Raw genomic sequence first — 13,224 nt, 5'->3', positions numbered from 1 at the left:
GAGCTGAAGGCAGAGGCTTAACCCCCTGAGCCACCCAGGCGCTCCCAATAAAATATGTTTTAAAGAAATGCTAACTTGCCCTTTTGTAATCTCCAGGTTAAATAAGAGTAAGGCAGATATATCTTGGTATTTTGGAAACAAACTCTCATGTAAGTTTTCTTTTCTTTTTTTTTTTGTCAATAGTGAAGTAGTTTTAGAGTCAATAGTGTAATAGTTTTAGAGTCAGAAGTGTCACAGTTTTTATTATCTTTATGATTCTCCTGAAATCATTTAACATGGAGACTTTTCTTTTGTAAAATTCCTTTGTGAAATCCATGACCTGTGTCAAATCTTTCCCACCACCTACGTGGTGTCCTAAGTGTCATGCATAGCCATTTAAACAGATTAATGCCATTTAAAATCTTTCTTCCTCGTCAAACAACAACATTGAGGGAAAAAAAGTCATAGAGGAAATTAAAAAAAAAACAAAACCCATGGGATTAGTGCACTTTTGTTCTAAAGATAATAAAGTTACTGCAGTGTTGTTGTTTGAGTTTTATGCTGTAATGGGAAAGAATAGCTTCCTGGATGGATGAGACCGAAAAACTTTCATTCAAGAAGTGAAAAGACTTATCTAGTTGGAAGTTTCATAAGACTCCTGAAATAAATCTAATTCAAGAACAAAGATATACATATATAAGGTGGATTAGATTCCTAGAGCTGTCATAACAAAGTATCACAAACTGGGTAGCTAAAACAACATAATTTTATTTTCTCACAGCTCTAGAGGCTAGAAGTTCAAAATCAAGATATCCGCAAGGTCATGCTACCTCTGGACGTTCTAGGGAAGAAGTTTTCCTATCTTCTTCCTACCTATGCTTCTTGGTGGTCCTTGGCTTTTGGGTGTATCACTCCGATCTCTGCCTTCTTGTAGTGTTCTCCCCTGTGTTCTGTGTCCGAATCTCCCTCTTCTTAGATGGATTCCAGTCACTGGAGTAGGGCCCACCCTAATCCATTTCAACTTCATCATAACTTGATTCCATCTTCAAAGATCCTGTGTTCCAGTGTGCCTAGCTGGCTCAGTTGGAAGAGCATGTGACTTTTGATCACAGGGTCGTGAGTTTGAGCCCCATGTTGGGTGTAGAGATTACTTAAAATAAATGAAGCTTAAAAAAAAAAAGAATTAAAAGATCCTGTTTCCCGAGAAGTTCACATTTACAGATACTAAAAGTTAGGACCCCAAAATATCTTTTATGGGGACATAGTTTAACCTACAATTGAACAAACTTTACTGAAATAGGCTTTTAAATAGCAAATGAGGGAGTCTGAGCAAGCTGGGATGTGGCTGTGAAAAGAAGTCCTTAAGATCTTACTTGTGAATTCTCAAAGTCCCACAGAAGATTCTATACCTGTATTCAGCAATCTATCTTCTGATAATCTCAATAAAAAATTAAATACTTTGGTGCCAATGACATTAAAGATAAAGTCACCAGTCATTTATTCATCCAACTAAAATTTTTTGAACATTACATAAAAAAAGAGAACAGAGTAATGAGCAACACAATACTTCCTTTCATAGTCTCTTTATCTAGAAAACAACAAGGCAAGTAAACAATTACAACTCATTACATAACATGATCAGACAGACATTTTTAAAGATTCCTTTCACAACAGAGAAAGGAGCGGGTTGGAAGAAGAAAAAAGCCAAGAGTACAATTATAGAGGTATCATGCTGTTTATGTAACAGAACATAGGTTGCAAAGGTTAGATCATGAGGAAATGATTACAAGGAGAGGAGACACATTCAGAAGGTTATGTGGGCTTAAATTCCAGCCACCAAACCTGCAGAATTACCTGCAGTTGCACCCATCCCTTCCTTTGTGATCTATTGCAAAGGATGAAGTCCTCTCTCCTTATTAAAGCTAATCCTTCTCCCTGTGCTTTGGAACCCATTCTATCACCTCCTTAGTCATCTTGCTCTATGAATTCTTGTTCTTAAACCCCAATCTCTTCCTACTTGTTTCTTCTTACCAGCTTTGAACATGCTCAAACCAGCCATCACAACACATAGCAACAATTACTTCATCTTCCTCAACAAACCTCAGCACTGCAGCCAACTAAGGACACATCTTCTATTCACAGCTACATTTTTTTTTTCCACAGCTATACTTACAGAAGATCTTGTTTACATATGATGTGTCCAATGCTCATCTCCAACACATTTCTTGATCTGTTGCCATTTGGCTTCTGTTCTTAAAATTCTCTGAAATTTCTCTCATTCTAGTTTCCAACAAACTCTTTGGTACTAAATCCAGTAAACATTATCATTACTTCCTTTGAACTCTCAGCAACATGTGGCAATTTTGATTGCTCCCATCATCTTTATATAACCTCTTACCTTACTTTTATTATACTGATCTTAGCTCTGGTTTTCTCCTTGCTTTTCTTTCTTAGTTTCTTCCTCTAGGCATTTCTTACATGTTACACTCTTCAGAATTCCTCAGATTGTAGTAGACTCTTTTCCTTTCTTGAGAAAATTTATCTTTTCTCCATGGGTCAAATAGTTATTGTCATACTGGTGATCCCCAATTGTGACTCCAATTGAGATCTCTCTCCTCAGCTTTAGATCTTTATTTTCAGCTGCCAAATGGCACTTGGCTGCTTATTAGTACCTCAAACTCAGCATGTTCAAAACTGAACTCATCTCCTCTTCTAAATCCTCTATTCCTCCTATGATTCACATATTAATAAATGGTAACACTCTACATAAAAGTCTACAAACCAACTCCAAGGGTACCAAGTTGAATTACCTTCTTTCTCTCCATCTCCATCCATCCCAACTCTCTTTCTTCCTCCTCTCACTCCCTCACCTCTCATCCCTCATCATTCACATTCTACCCATAATTCCACTGTTACTACTATACTCCTAAATCCTACAGATTTCTTCCTTAAAAAATTCCATTTTGGGGCGCGTGGGTGGCTCAGTGGTTTAAGCCGCTGCCTTCGGCTCAGGTCGTGATCTCAGGGTCCTGGGATCGAGTCCCACATCAGGCTCTCTGCTTGGCGGGGAGCCTGCTTCCCTCTCTCTCTCAATCTGCCTGCCTCTCTGCCTACTTGTGATCTCTCTCTCTCTCGCTGTCAAATAAATAAATAAATAAAATCTTTAAAAAAAAAATTCCATTTTGTTGATTATATATACCTCTCCCAAACTGCTCATGGGACCTAGGGGAAACAGATTCCATGTTCAATTCTAGGGCTAGGACCACATAAATCATCTAATTATGGCAATTATATTCCTCTTGAAAAATTATTAATTTAGGAGCTCAAATTTAAGTCAATCTGGTTAGTATTACCTTTGCAACTGTTACTGTTCCAGGTGTGGGCATGGAATGAAATTTGTACAACCAGACAGAAGCAAAGGAGTGTTGTTGTTTTTTTTTCCTTTTCAAATTTGGGGAGAGTTCATTTCTCCCCCAGTGGATATAAGCAATGCAGCATGGTAACTTTGCTGCCACAACTGATATTTTATCACTCCCTTAACTTTTTTTTACAATTCTATTACAAATGTGTATGCCCATAAATAATATTGCATATTATAAACATACACACACACACACACACACACACACACATATATAGTCTGCAATTTGGCATTTTTGTCAAAATTGTTTAATATTTATTTGTTTTGATAGCAATACCTCAATTACATTCACTTTCATGGTAGTATGGTTTCCAGTACAAAAATATCACAATTTGTTTATGCATTATCTTATTAATACTTGTATTTTTCCATCTTTGCTAATATAAACCAATGCTTCTACAAATATTGTTGGACATGTCTCTCTTTTTTACAAAAATCTTATTTATTTGACACAGCAAGAGAGTGTGCACAAGCAGGGGGAGCAGCAGAGGGAGAAACGGACTCCCCACTGAGCAGGGAGCCTGATGTGGGACTAGATCCCAGGACCCTGAGTTCATGACCTCAGCCAAAAGCAGGTACTTAACTGAGCCACCCAGGCACCCTTGAACATGTCTCTTTTTGACTATATAAAGGAATTTTCTAAAATATATATTCCCAGAGATGGAATTTCTGGGTTACAGGGTATACATTTTTAAGAAAAAAAACTAAATGGCTATCCACAATGCCTGTAACATTTTACACTTCCACCAGCAGTCTAAGAGAGCTTCAGTTCATCCAAAGCTGCAACAAGAGATTTTTGTCACGGTTTTTAAATTTTTGCAGTTCTAATGACTGTGAAATGGCATCTTTATGATGCATTTCAATTTGTGTTTTCATGATTACTATCAAATCCTTGGCCGTATTTTTTTTTTTAAGATTTTATTTATTTATTTGACAGAGAGAAATCACAAGAGAGGCAGGCAGAGAGAGAGGAAGGGAAGCAGGCTCTCCGTTGAACAGAGAGCCCGATGCGGGACTCGATCCCAGGACCCTGAAGATCATGACCTGAGCCGAAGGCAGCGGCTTAACCCACTGAGCCACCCAGGCGCCCCTTGGCCATATTTTTAATATGACTATTGGGCAGTTGTTTTTCCTCCTCTATGAAATGCTCTTCTTTTTCTTTTTTTTTTTTTTTAGAGGTTTGTATTTTGCTTAATGAATTTTAGAAGTTTCAGTATTTACTTGCATTAATATATTCACTATTGCCCTAGACTAGGCAAGACAATAGAAATAAATGGAAAATACACTATTCTCAATATTGGAAAAATTAATACAGTTAAAATGTCCATACTATCTAAAGCAATCTATGCATCCAAGGTAATCCCTATCTAAATTCTAATGGCATTTTTCATAGAGGTAGAACAAACAATCTTAAAATTTTTATGAACCACAAAAGACCCCAAATAACCAAAGGAATCTTGGAAATGAGAAACAAAGCTTCAAGTATCACAATTCCAGACTTCAAGTTTCATTATAAAACTGTAGTAATCAAAATGTGTAGTACTGACGTATAGCTCAATAGAACAAAATATAAAATGTAGAAATAAACCCATAATTATATGGTCAATTACTCTTCAGTGTGGAAGGCAAGTATGTGCAGTGGTAAAAAGATAGTCTCTCCAATAAACGGTGTTGGGGAACTGGACAGCTACATGCAAAAGAAAGAAAATGGACCACTTTGCACACACACACAAAAAAACTCAAAATGGATTAAGGACCTAAATGTGAGACTTGAAACCATAAAAATCCAAGAAGAGAGCACAGGCAGTAATTTCTCTGACATCAGACATAGTAACATTGTTCTAGGTATGTCTCCTGAGGCAAGGAAAGCAAAAGCAAAATTAAATTATTGGAACTTTATCAAAAGAAAAAGCTTCTGCTCAGCAAAGGAAACAGTCAACAAAACTAAAAGACAACCTACTGAATAAGAGAAGATATTTGCAAATGACATCTCTAAAGGGTTAGCATCCAAAATATATAAGGAATTTACACAACTCAACACCAAATAATAATAATAATAATAGTCCAATTTAGAAATAGGCAGAAGACATGAACAGACATTTCTCTCAAGAAGACATACAAATGGCCAACAGACACATGAAAAGATGCTTAACATAACCCATCAACAGGGAGATGCAGATCAAAACCACAATGAGATATCATCTCACACCCATCAGAATTGCTGAAATCAAAAACTCAAAAATCAACAGGTGCTACTGAGGATGTAGAGAAAACGGAACTCTTTTGCATAGTTGGTGGGAATGTGAACTGGTACAACCACTGTGGAAAACAGTATGGAGCCTCCACAAAAAATTGAACATAGAAATACCCTATGATCCAGACTACTGGGTATTTAACAAAAAAATACAAGAACAGTAACTTGACGAGATATAGGCATCCCCATGTTTACTGCAGAATTATTTACAATAGCCAAATTATGGAGCAGCCCTAGTGTCCATCAATAGGTGAATGGAGGGGTGCCTGGGTGGCTCCATGGGTTGAGCCTCTGCCTTTGGTTCAGGTCATGATCTCAGGGTCCTGGGATTGAGCCCTGCATCAGGCTCTCTGCTCAGTGGGGAGCCTGCTTCCCCCTCTGTCTCTGCCTGCCTCTCTGCCTGCTTGTGATCTCAGTCTGTCAGGTAAATAAATAAAATCTTTAAAAAAAATTCATGAATGGATAAAGAGGACGTGGTATATAGCTATACAATAGAATATTACTCAGCCAAAAAAAGAATTAAATCTTGTCATTCACAACAGAATGGAGGACCTAGAGGGTATAATGTTAAACAAAATAAGTCAGAGAAAGACAAATACTATATTATTTCATCATATGTGTATTTAAGAAACAAAATAAAGGAGGGGTACCTGGGTGGTTCAGTTGGTAAAGCGTCTGCCTTCAGCTCAGGTTGTGATCCCGGTGTCCTGGGATCCAGCCCCACACTGGGCTCCCTACTCAGTGGAGAGTCTGATTTTCCCTCTCCTTCTACCCCTCTCACTCTCACGCCCTGCTTGTGTGATCTCTCTCTCTCTCTCTCAAAATAAATAAAATCTTAAAAAAAAAAAAAGAAAGAAATGAACAAAGGAAGAGAAAAGGAAGAGAAACCAAAAAACAGACTTTTAACTATAGAAAAGAAACAGATGGTTACCAGAGGAGAATTGGGTTGGGGGATGGGTGAAATAAGTGAAGAGAATTAAAAGTACACTTACCTTGATGAGCACTGAGTAATAACTGGAACTGTTGAATCACTGTTGTATGCTTGGAACTAACCTAACATTGCAATGGATCCTGAAAAAATAAATAAAACTTAAAGATACTGGAAATTGGGCACCTGGCTCAGTGGGTTAAAGCCTCTGCGTTTGGCTCAGGTCATGATCCCAGGGTCCTGGGATCAAGCACCACATCAGGCTCTCTGCCTGCTTCCCCTTCTCTCTCTGCCTACTTGTGATCTCTACTATAGGAGATGTACCAACAGTGGAGCCTGCTTCCCCTTCTCTCTCTGCCTACTTGTGATCTCTGTCAAGTAAATAAATAAAACCTTAAAAAAAAGCTAAAAATACTAGAAATGGATCTTAATGAAATGAAGATGAGTTATTTAGCTCATGAAAAGTTCAAAATAATGGTCATAAAGATGCACACTGAGGTCAAGAGAACAATTCATACATTTTGGTGCTGCTATAAATACAAACACATAGACTAATGGAACATAATAAAGTGCTCAGAAATAAACCTATACATATATGATCAATTAATATTTGACAAAGAATACTCAATGGAGAAATGAGAGTCTTCAATAAATGGTGCTGAGAAAATTAGATATTCATATGTAAAAGAATGAAACTTGATCCCTACTTTATACCACTTACAAAAATTAACTTAGAATGAGTTAAAGACTTGAATGTAAATCCAGAAACCATAAAACACATAGATGAAAACATTAAAAAGAAGTAATTTGGATGGGTCTTGGCAATGATTTTATTGAATATGTAACCTAGAGCATAAGCAACAAAATCAAAAATAAGTAAGTGGGATGACATCAAATTAAAAGCCTTTTGCACAGCAAAAGAAATGATCAATGGAATGAAAAGACAATTTACCATTTGGAAAGATATTTGCAAATTGTATAACTGACAAGGCGTTAATATTCAAAATATAAAAAGAACTCATACAACTCAATAGCCAAACAAACAATCCAATTAAAAAATAGGCAGAGTATCTGAATAGACATTTTCCCAAAGAAGATATACCGATGGCAAACAGGTACATGAAAACATGCTCAATATCATTAATCATCAGGGAAGTGCAAACCAAAACCACACTGGGGTATATCACCGCTTGTTAGAATGGCTATCACCAAACGAGAAGAGGGTAACAAATGCTGATGAGGATGTAGGGAAGAGAAACCCTTGTTCACTGTTGGTACATTTATAAATTGGTACACCTACTATGGAAAATAGTATGAAGGTTGTTCAAAACTTAAAATAGAACTACTATATGGTCCACAATTCCACTCCTAGAAACATGTATCCAAATAAATAAATATACTGTCCAAGAGATATCTGCATTCCCACGTTCATAGCATTACTACTTATAATAGTCAAGACATGAAACAACCCAAGCACCCATCAATGATAAAGAAGTTGTGGTATATACAGCAGAATATTATTCAGCTATAAAAAAGAAATCCTTTCATTAGTGATAACATGGATAGACCTACAGAGCATTATGTTAAGTGAAATAAGACAGAGAAAGACAAATGCTTCTTATTTTTTTAATTTCTTTCCAGTGTACCAAAATTCATTGTTTGTGCACCACACCCAGTGCTCCATGCAATATGTGCCCTCCATAATACCCACCACCAGGCTCACCCAACCTCCTACTCCCATCCCCTCCAAAACCCTCAGATTGTTTCTCAGAGTCCACAGTCTCTCATGGTTCATCTCCCCCTTCAATTTCCCCCAACTCCCTTCTCCTCTCCATCTCCCCATGTCCTCCATGTTATTTCTTATGCTCCACAAATAAGTGAAACCATATGGTAATTGACTCTCTACACTTGACTTATTTCACTCAGCATAATCTCTTCCAGTCCCGTCCGTGTTGATACAAAAGTTGAGTATTCATCCTTTCTGATGGAGGCATAATACTCCATAATGCATATGGACCACATCTTCCTTATCCATCCGTCTGTTGAAAGGCAAGGCATCTTGGTTCTTTCCACAGTTGGGTGACTGTGGCCATTGCTGCTATGAACATTGGGGTACATATGGCCCTTCTTTTTACTACATCTGTATCTTTGGGGTAAATACCCAGTAGTGCAATTGCAGGGTCATAAGGAAACTCTATTTTTAACTTCTTAAGGAATCTCCACACTGTTTTCCAAAGTGGCTGCACCAACTTGCATTCCCACCAATAGTGTAAGAGGGTTCCCCTTTCTCCACATCCTCTCCAACACACATTATTTACTGTCTTGTTAATTTTGGCTATTCTAACTGGTATAAGGTTGTATCTCAATGTGGTTTTGATTTGAATCTCCCTGATGGCTAATGATGATGAACATTTTTTCATCTGTCTGTTAGCCATTTGTATGTCTTCATTGGAGAAGTGCCTGGTCATGTCTTCTGCCCATTTTTTGACAAATGCTTTTTAAAAAAGATTTTATTTATTCATATTAGAGAGAGACAGCAGGAGCAGAAGGAGAGGGAGAGCGAGGGAGAAAGAATCTCAGGCTGATTCCACACTGAGCACAGAGCCTGATATGGGACTTGATCCCACAACCATGAGATCATGATCTGAGCCGAAACTAAGAGTCAGCCACTCAACGGACTGAGCTACCCAGGCGCCCCTGAGAAAGACAAATTCTTTATGATCTTACTTATATGTGGGCTATAAAACAATCAAACATACAAACAAACAAAATATAGAAGGAGAGATTAGATTTGTGCTTACCTGAAGCAGAAGTTTGGCTGAGGGGACAGAATCTGACAAAGGTGGGTCAAATATGCAAACTTCCAGTTGTAAGATAAATAAGTACTGGAGATATAATGTGCAACCTGATGACAGCAGTTAACACTGCTTACAGAATATTTGAAAGTTAAGAGGGAGATACTAAGAGTTCTCATCATGAGCCAAAAAACACTGGTTTCCTTTCTTTCTTTTTTGTATTTATATGAGATGATGGATGTTACCTAACTTACTTTGATAATCATTTCACAACATATGTAAATCAAGTTATTATGCTGTATACCTTTTTAAAAAAGATTTTATTTATTATTTATTTGACAGAGAGTGAGATCACAAGTAGGCAGAGAGGCAAGCAAAGAGTGGGGGAAGCAGGCTCTCTGCTGAGCAGGGAGCCCAATGCAGGGGCTCATCCCAGGACCTTGAGATCATGACATGAGCAGAGGCAGAAGGCAAAGGCTTAACCCGATGAGCAACCCAGGTGCCCCATGCTGTATACCTTAAATTTTTATAGTGTTGTAATGAATTATATACTATATATATACAATTATATATTAGCAAAGCTTGAGGAAAATGAAAATAAACTCAATGCTGAGAAGGGAAATATGACACTAATACATCAAAACTTGACATTTTTCTAGACTACGTATGGAAAATTTAATGCCACATGTTAAAACAGGAAATCTTTAATCCAATATTAATAAGAATTAATTTTCAAAAAGACTGAGGAACTAGGATTTTCATGATAATTATCCTAAGATTTTGGAGAACATGCAATTCAGAACTCTCGATGCTAAAAATAGAAACATTTCTGCTATAATAACGTGTGCATTCCTTTAAAACATCCCCTTGGGCAAAATCAAACACCAGAAATAACTAGGCTTCTGGAGAAAACAATGTAGAAGTAAACCACTGCAACTTTGTAACCGAGTTCCAACAAAAACAACCACAATCTTAGTACATTTTAGTACAGCTAAATCCAGGTTCGGTTTTCAACCAGTACAGTACCAGCAAGGTTTTCACCCAGTACCAGAGTTATCTTTCATATGTTTAAACCCTGGGGCTCACCAACTTCCACTGAGATACAGCTCCTTGAGGACACCTATTCCCAACAGAAGTCAGTCTTACGAGAAATAAAAATATTTAGAAATATCTTCTTTACCTGCACTTGCAGCCTCACTGGATACAGTAACATTGTAAAAAGCATAACGATTCTCCATAGCATCAAACTATTCAAAACTGATTCCAGAGGAAGGTACTACTGTAGGATTTTTAGCCGTTTTTTTCTTAAGATTTCATTTATTGTTGAGGTTTTGTGTAACAGTAAGAAAGATTCCCCTGATTGTTTCAAAAGCTGCTAACTTTGCATTAACCAATGAAACTTCCGGGTTATACTTCCATCATTTTCCTCTTTAGCCATCTATTACACACTACTTTGTGACAGAAACAAATGGTCTTTTGTATCAAAGCTATCATCAAATTTAAAGTCTTAACACTACTCCCCAAATTACTGTAATTTTGTTTTACCTTTTTTTTTTTTTTTGAAAACAGGACAGATCTATATATAATATATACACATCCACACACAGGCATCAAGCACCTTCAGAATGGATCTAAGTGTTATTACTTTACCTTTATTTCCTGGTTGTATAAATTTTCAGATAATATCTTTAGACAGAAAAATATTAAGGAAATGAATAACCTAAAACTATACTGATGTCTAAAATCCCAGGCACTTTGTTTTTTTTTATTATTTTTATTAACATATAATGTATTATTTGTCCCAGGGGTACAGGTCTATGAATCATCAGGCTTACAAATTTCACAGCACTCACCACAGCACATACCCTCCCCAATGTTCATAACCCAACCACCCTATCCCCACCCTCCCACCCCCCCCAAACAGCCCACAGTTTGTTTGTGAGATTAAGAGTCTCTTATGGTTTGTCTCTCTCCCGATCCCATCTTGTTTCATTTGTTCCTTCCCTACCCCCTAAAACCCCCCACCCTGCCTCTCAATTCCCATGCACTTTAAAAACATGAGACATGTTTCATAAGAAGGTATTCTATTATGGAAATACAGATCACTATAGATACATTTCTACGACTTAGGTAAACATCATGTGTGATTTTTCTTTTCTGAATATAGGGCACAGCAACAGACCTTGTAGAATCTTTAAAGGAGAAACTCCTGTTTCAAACTCTGATCCACAGATATTCTCCAATCCTACTGGTCCAAAGAGAAGAGTGAGTCAAGCACTCAAGCAGAATTTCACATAAAGACTAGTATATAGGTTTTCATAAATGCATGCTGAAGTTAAGGAATAATGATATATAATAAAATATGAATACTTACACTTCACATTTTCTTCTGCCAGCCAATACCGTGGCCATTTGCAGATGTTGAAGGAGCTCGAAAGGATTATGCTAAGCTAAATAACTTAGAGAAAGACAAATACCAAATGATTTCACTCATATGTGGAATTCAAGATACAAAACAAATGAGCATGGGGCGGGGGGAAGAGGCAAACCAAGAAACAATCTTAACTATGGACAACAAACCGAGGGTTGCTTGCTGTGGGCGGGGAGGGGGGGGGGAGTGCATGTGGGATGGGTTAAATAGGTGATGGGGATTAAGGAGGGCACTTGTGATGAGCACTGGGTGTTGTATGTAAGTCAGAAATCGCTAAATTCTACACCTGAAACCAATATTACACTGTATGTTGACTACCTGGAATTTAAATTAAAATCTGGAGAAAGGGAAACAAAGTGAAGAATAGGACAATGTCTACCCTTAAAACAGGGTCATTGGCTAATATGTATAATAAAGGAGAAATTTTGTCAGTTGTTTCTTCTTCCTACAAAACAATGGAAATAATGTAAAGAAGTTTTTGTTTTATAAAAATTTGATTTTTACTCCAATATTTAGAAGATTGCTATATAATTTGGATGGATGTACAATGATATGTGAAGTAATTCTAAGAAAAACTCTTTAGAGGAACACATTTAAGGTTAAGAAAAATTCCAGAAATGTTGACACATTTCCTACATTGAAATTTGAATATAATCTCACATGGAACAATTATAATGATCATACAATGAAATATAAAAGCACAAAAATGAAAACAAGTTCAGGTATCAGACAGTGATTATCAATAAAACTAAGACCAAAGTAAAAATATATGATCATACTGAATTTTGTGTCTAATAAAATTAAGGGAACATAAAAATGTATATTGCAAATTAGCCAACTGACCACAGAAAGTTTTTGAAGAAAACTCTCTGTGGTGAAATAAAAGATAAATAAAATGACATTTTTTATAATGTTTTATACTAGCTTCTTTTGGTAAAAAAGCATGACATTAATTTAAATTTTTATGATATTAACTGGATTGATAAATCTAATGTTATTTTGAAAAAATTATAGAAAAACAAATATCCACAGCCCAAATGAAAAGTAATAAGAATAAACTATATGAAACCTAAGGAGTCCTACATCAACAAAGTCTAATAACTAATATATAAGGATATCACTGTAGTCAGAATTAACTTACATGTGTTTTCCCACTTCTGCTTCATCTTCTTCTTTCAAAGTATTCTCTATTGAAAGCATTAAATGTGTATTTTACAGTATCTTTTAAAAATCTAAAACAGAGACTATGTTATTATATTTGTACTCAAATTATAATAAAACTTATGGGGTCACATGAATCACATTCATTTATTAAACATGTAGCTATATTGCAATTATTTCAAATTTTATTAATATAACATTACATTGATGGACTGACAGTGTATAATTCTTCAACATTGATGATCCAATTATAAA

The 13,224-nt window shown here is 36.4% G+C and overlaps 1 non-coding gene across 1 annotated transcript; it reads left to right on the top strand.

The window, feature by feature from the left end:
• Positions 1-1,047: 1,047 nt before the first annotated feature.
• TRNAK-UUU lies at positions 1,048-1,120 on the top strand. The gene has a single exon. It is a non-coding gene; the product is annotated as a tRNA-Lys (tRNA).
• Positions 1,121-13,224: the final 12,104 nt, after the last annotated feature.

The sequence above is a fragment of the Meles meles genome, chromosome 3 (genome assembly GCF_922984935.1).
Source record: "Meles meles chromosome 3, mMelMel3.1 paternal haplotype, whole genome shotgun sequence".
NCBI lineage: Eukaryota > Metazoa > Chordata > Mammalia > Carnivora > Mustelidae > Meles > Meles meles.
The sequence above is the reverse complement of the archived record's forward strand: the minus strand, read 5'-3'. Positions and strand labels throughout refer to the sequence as shown.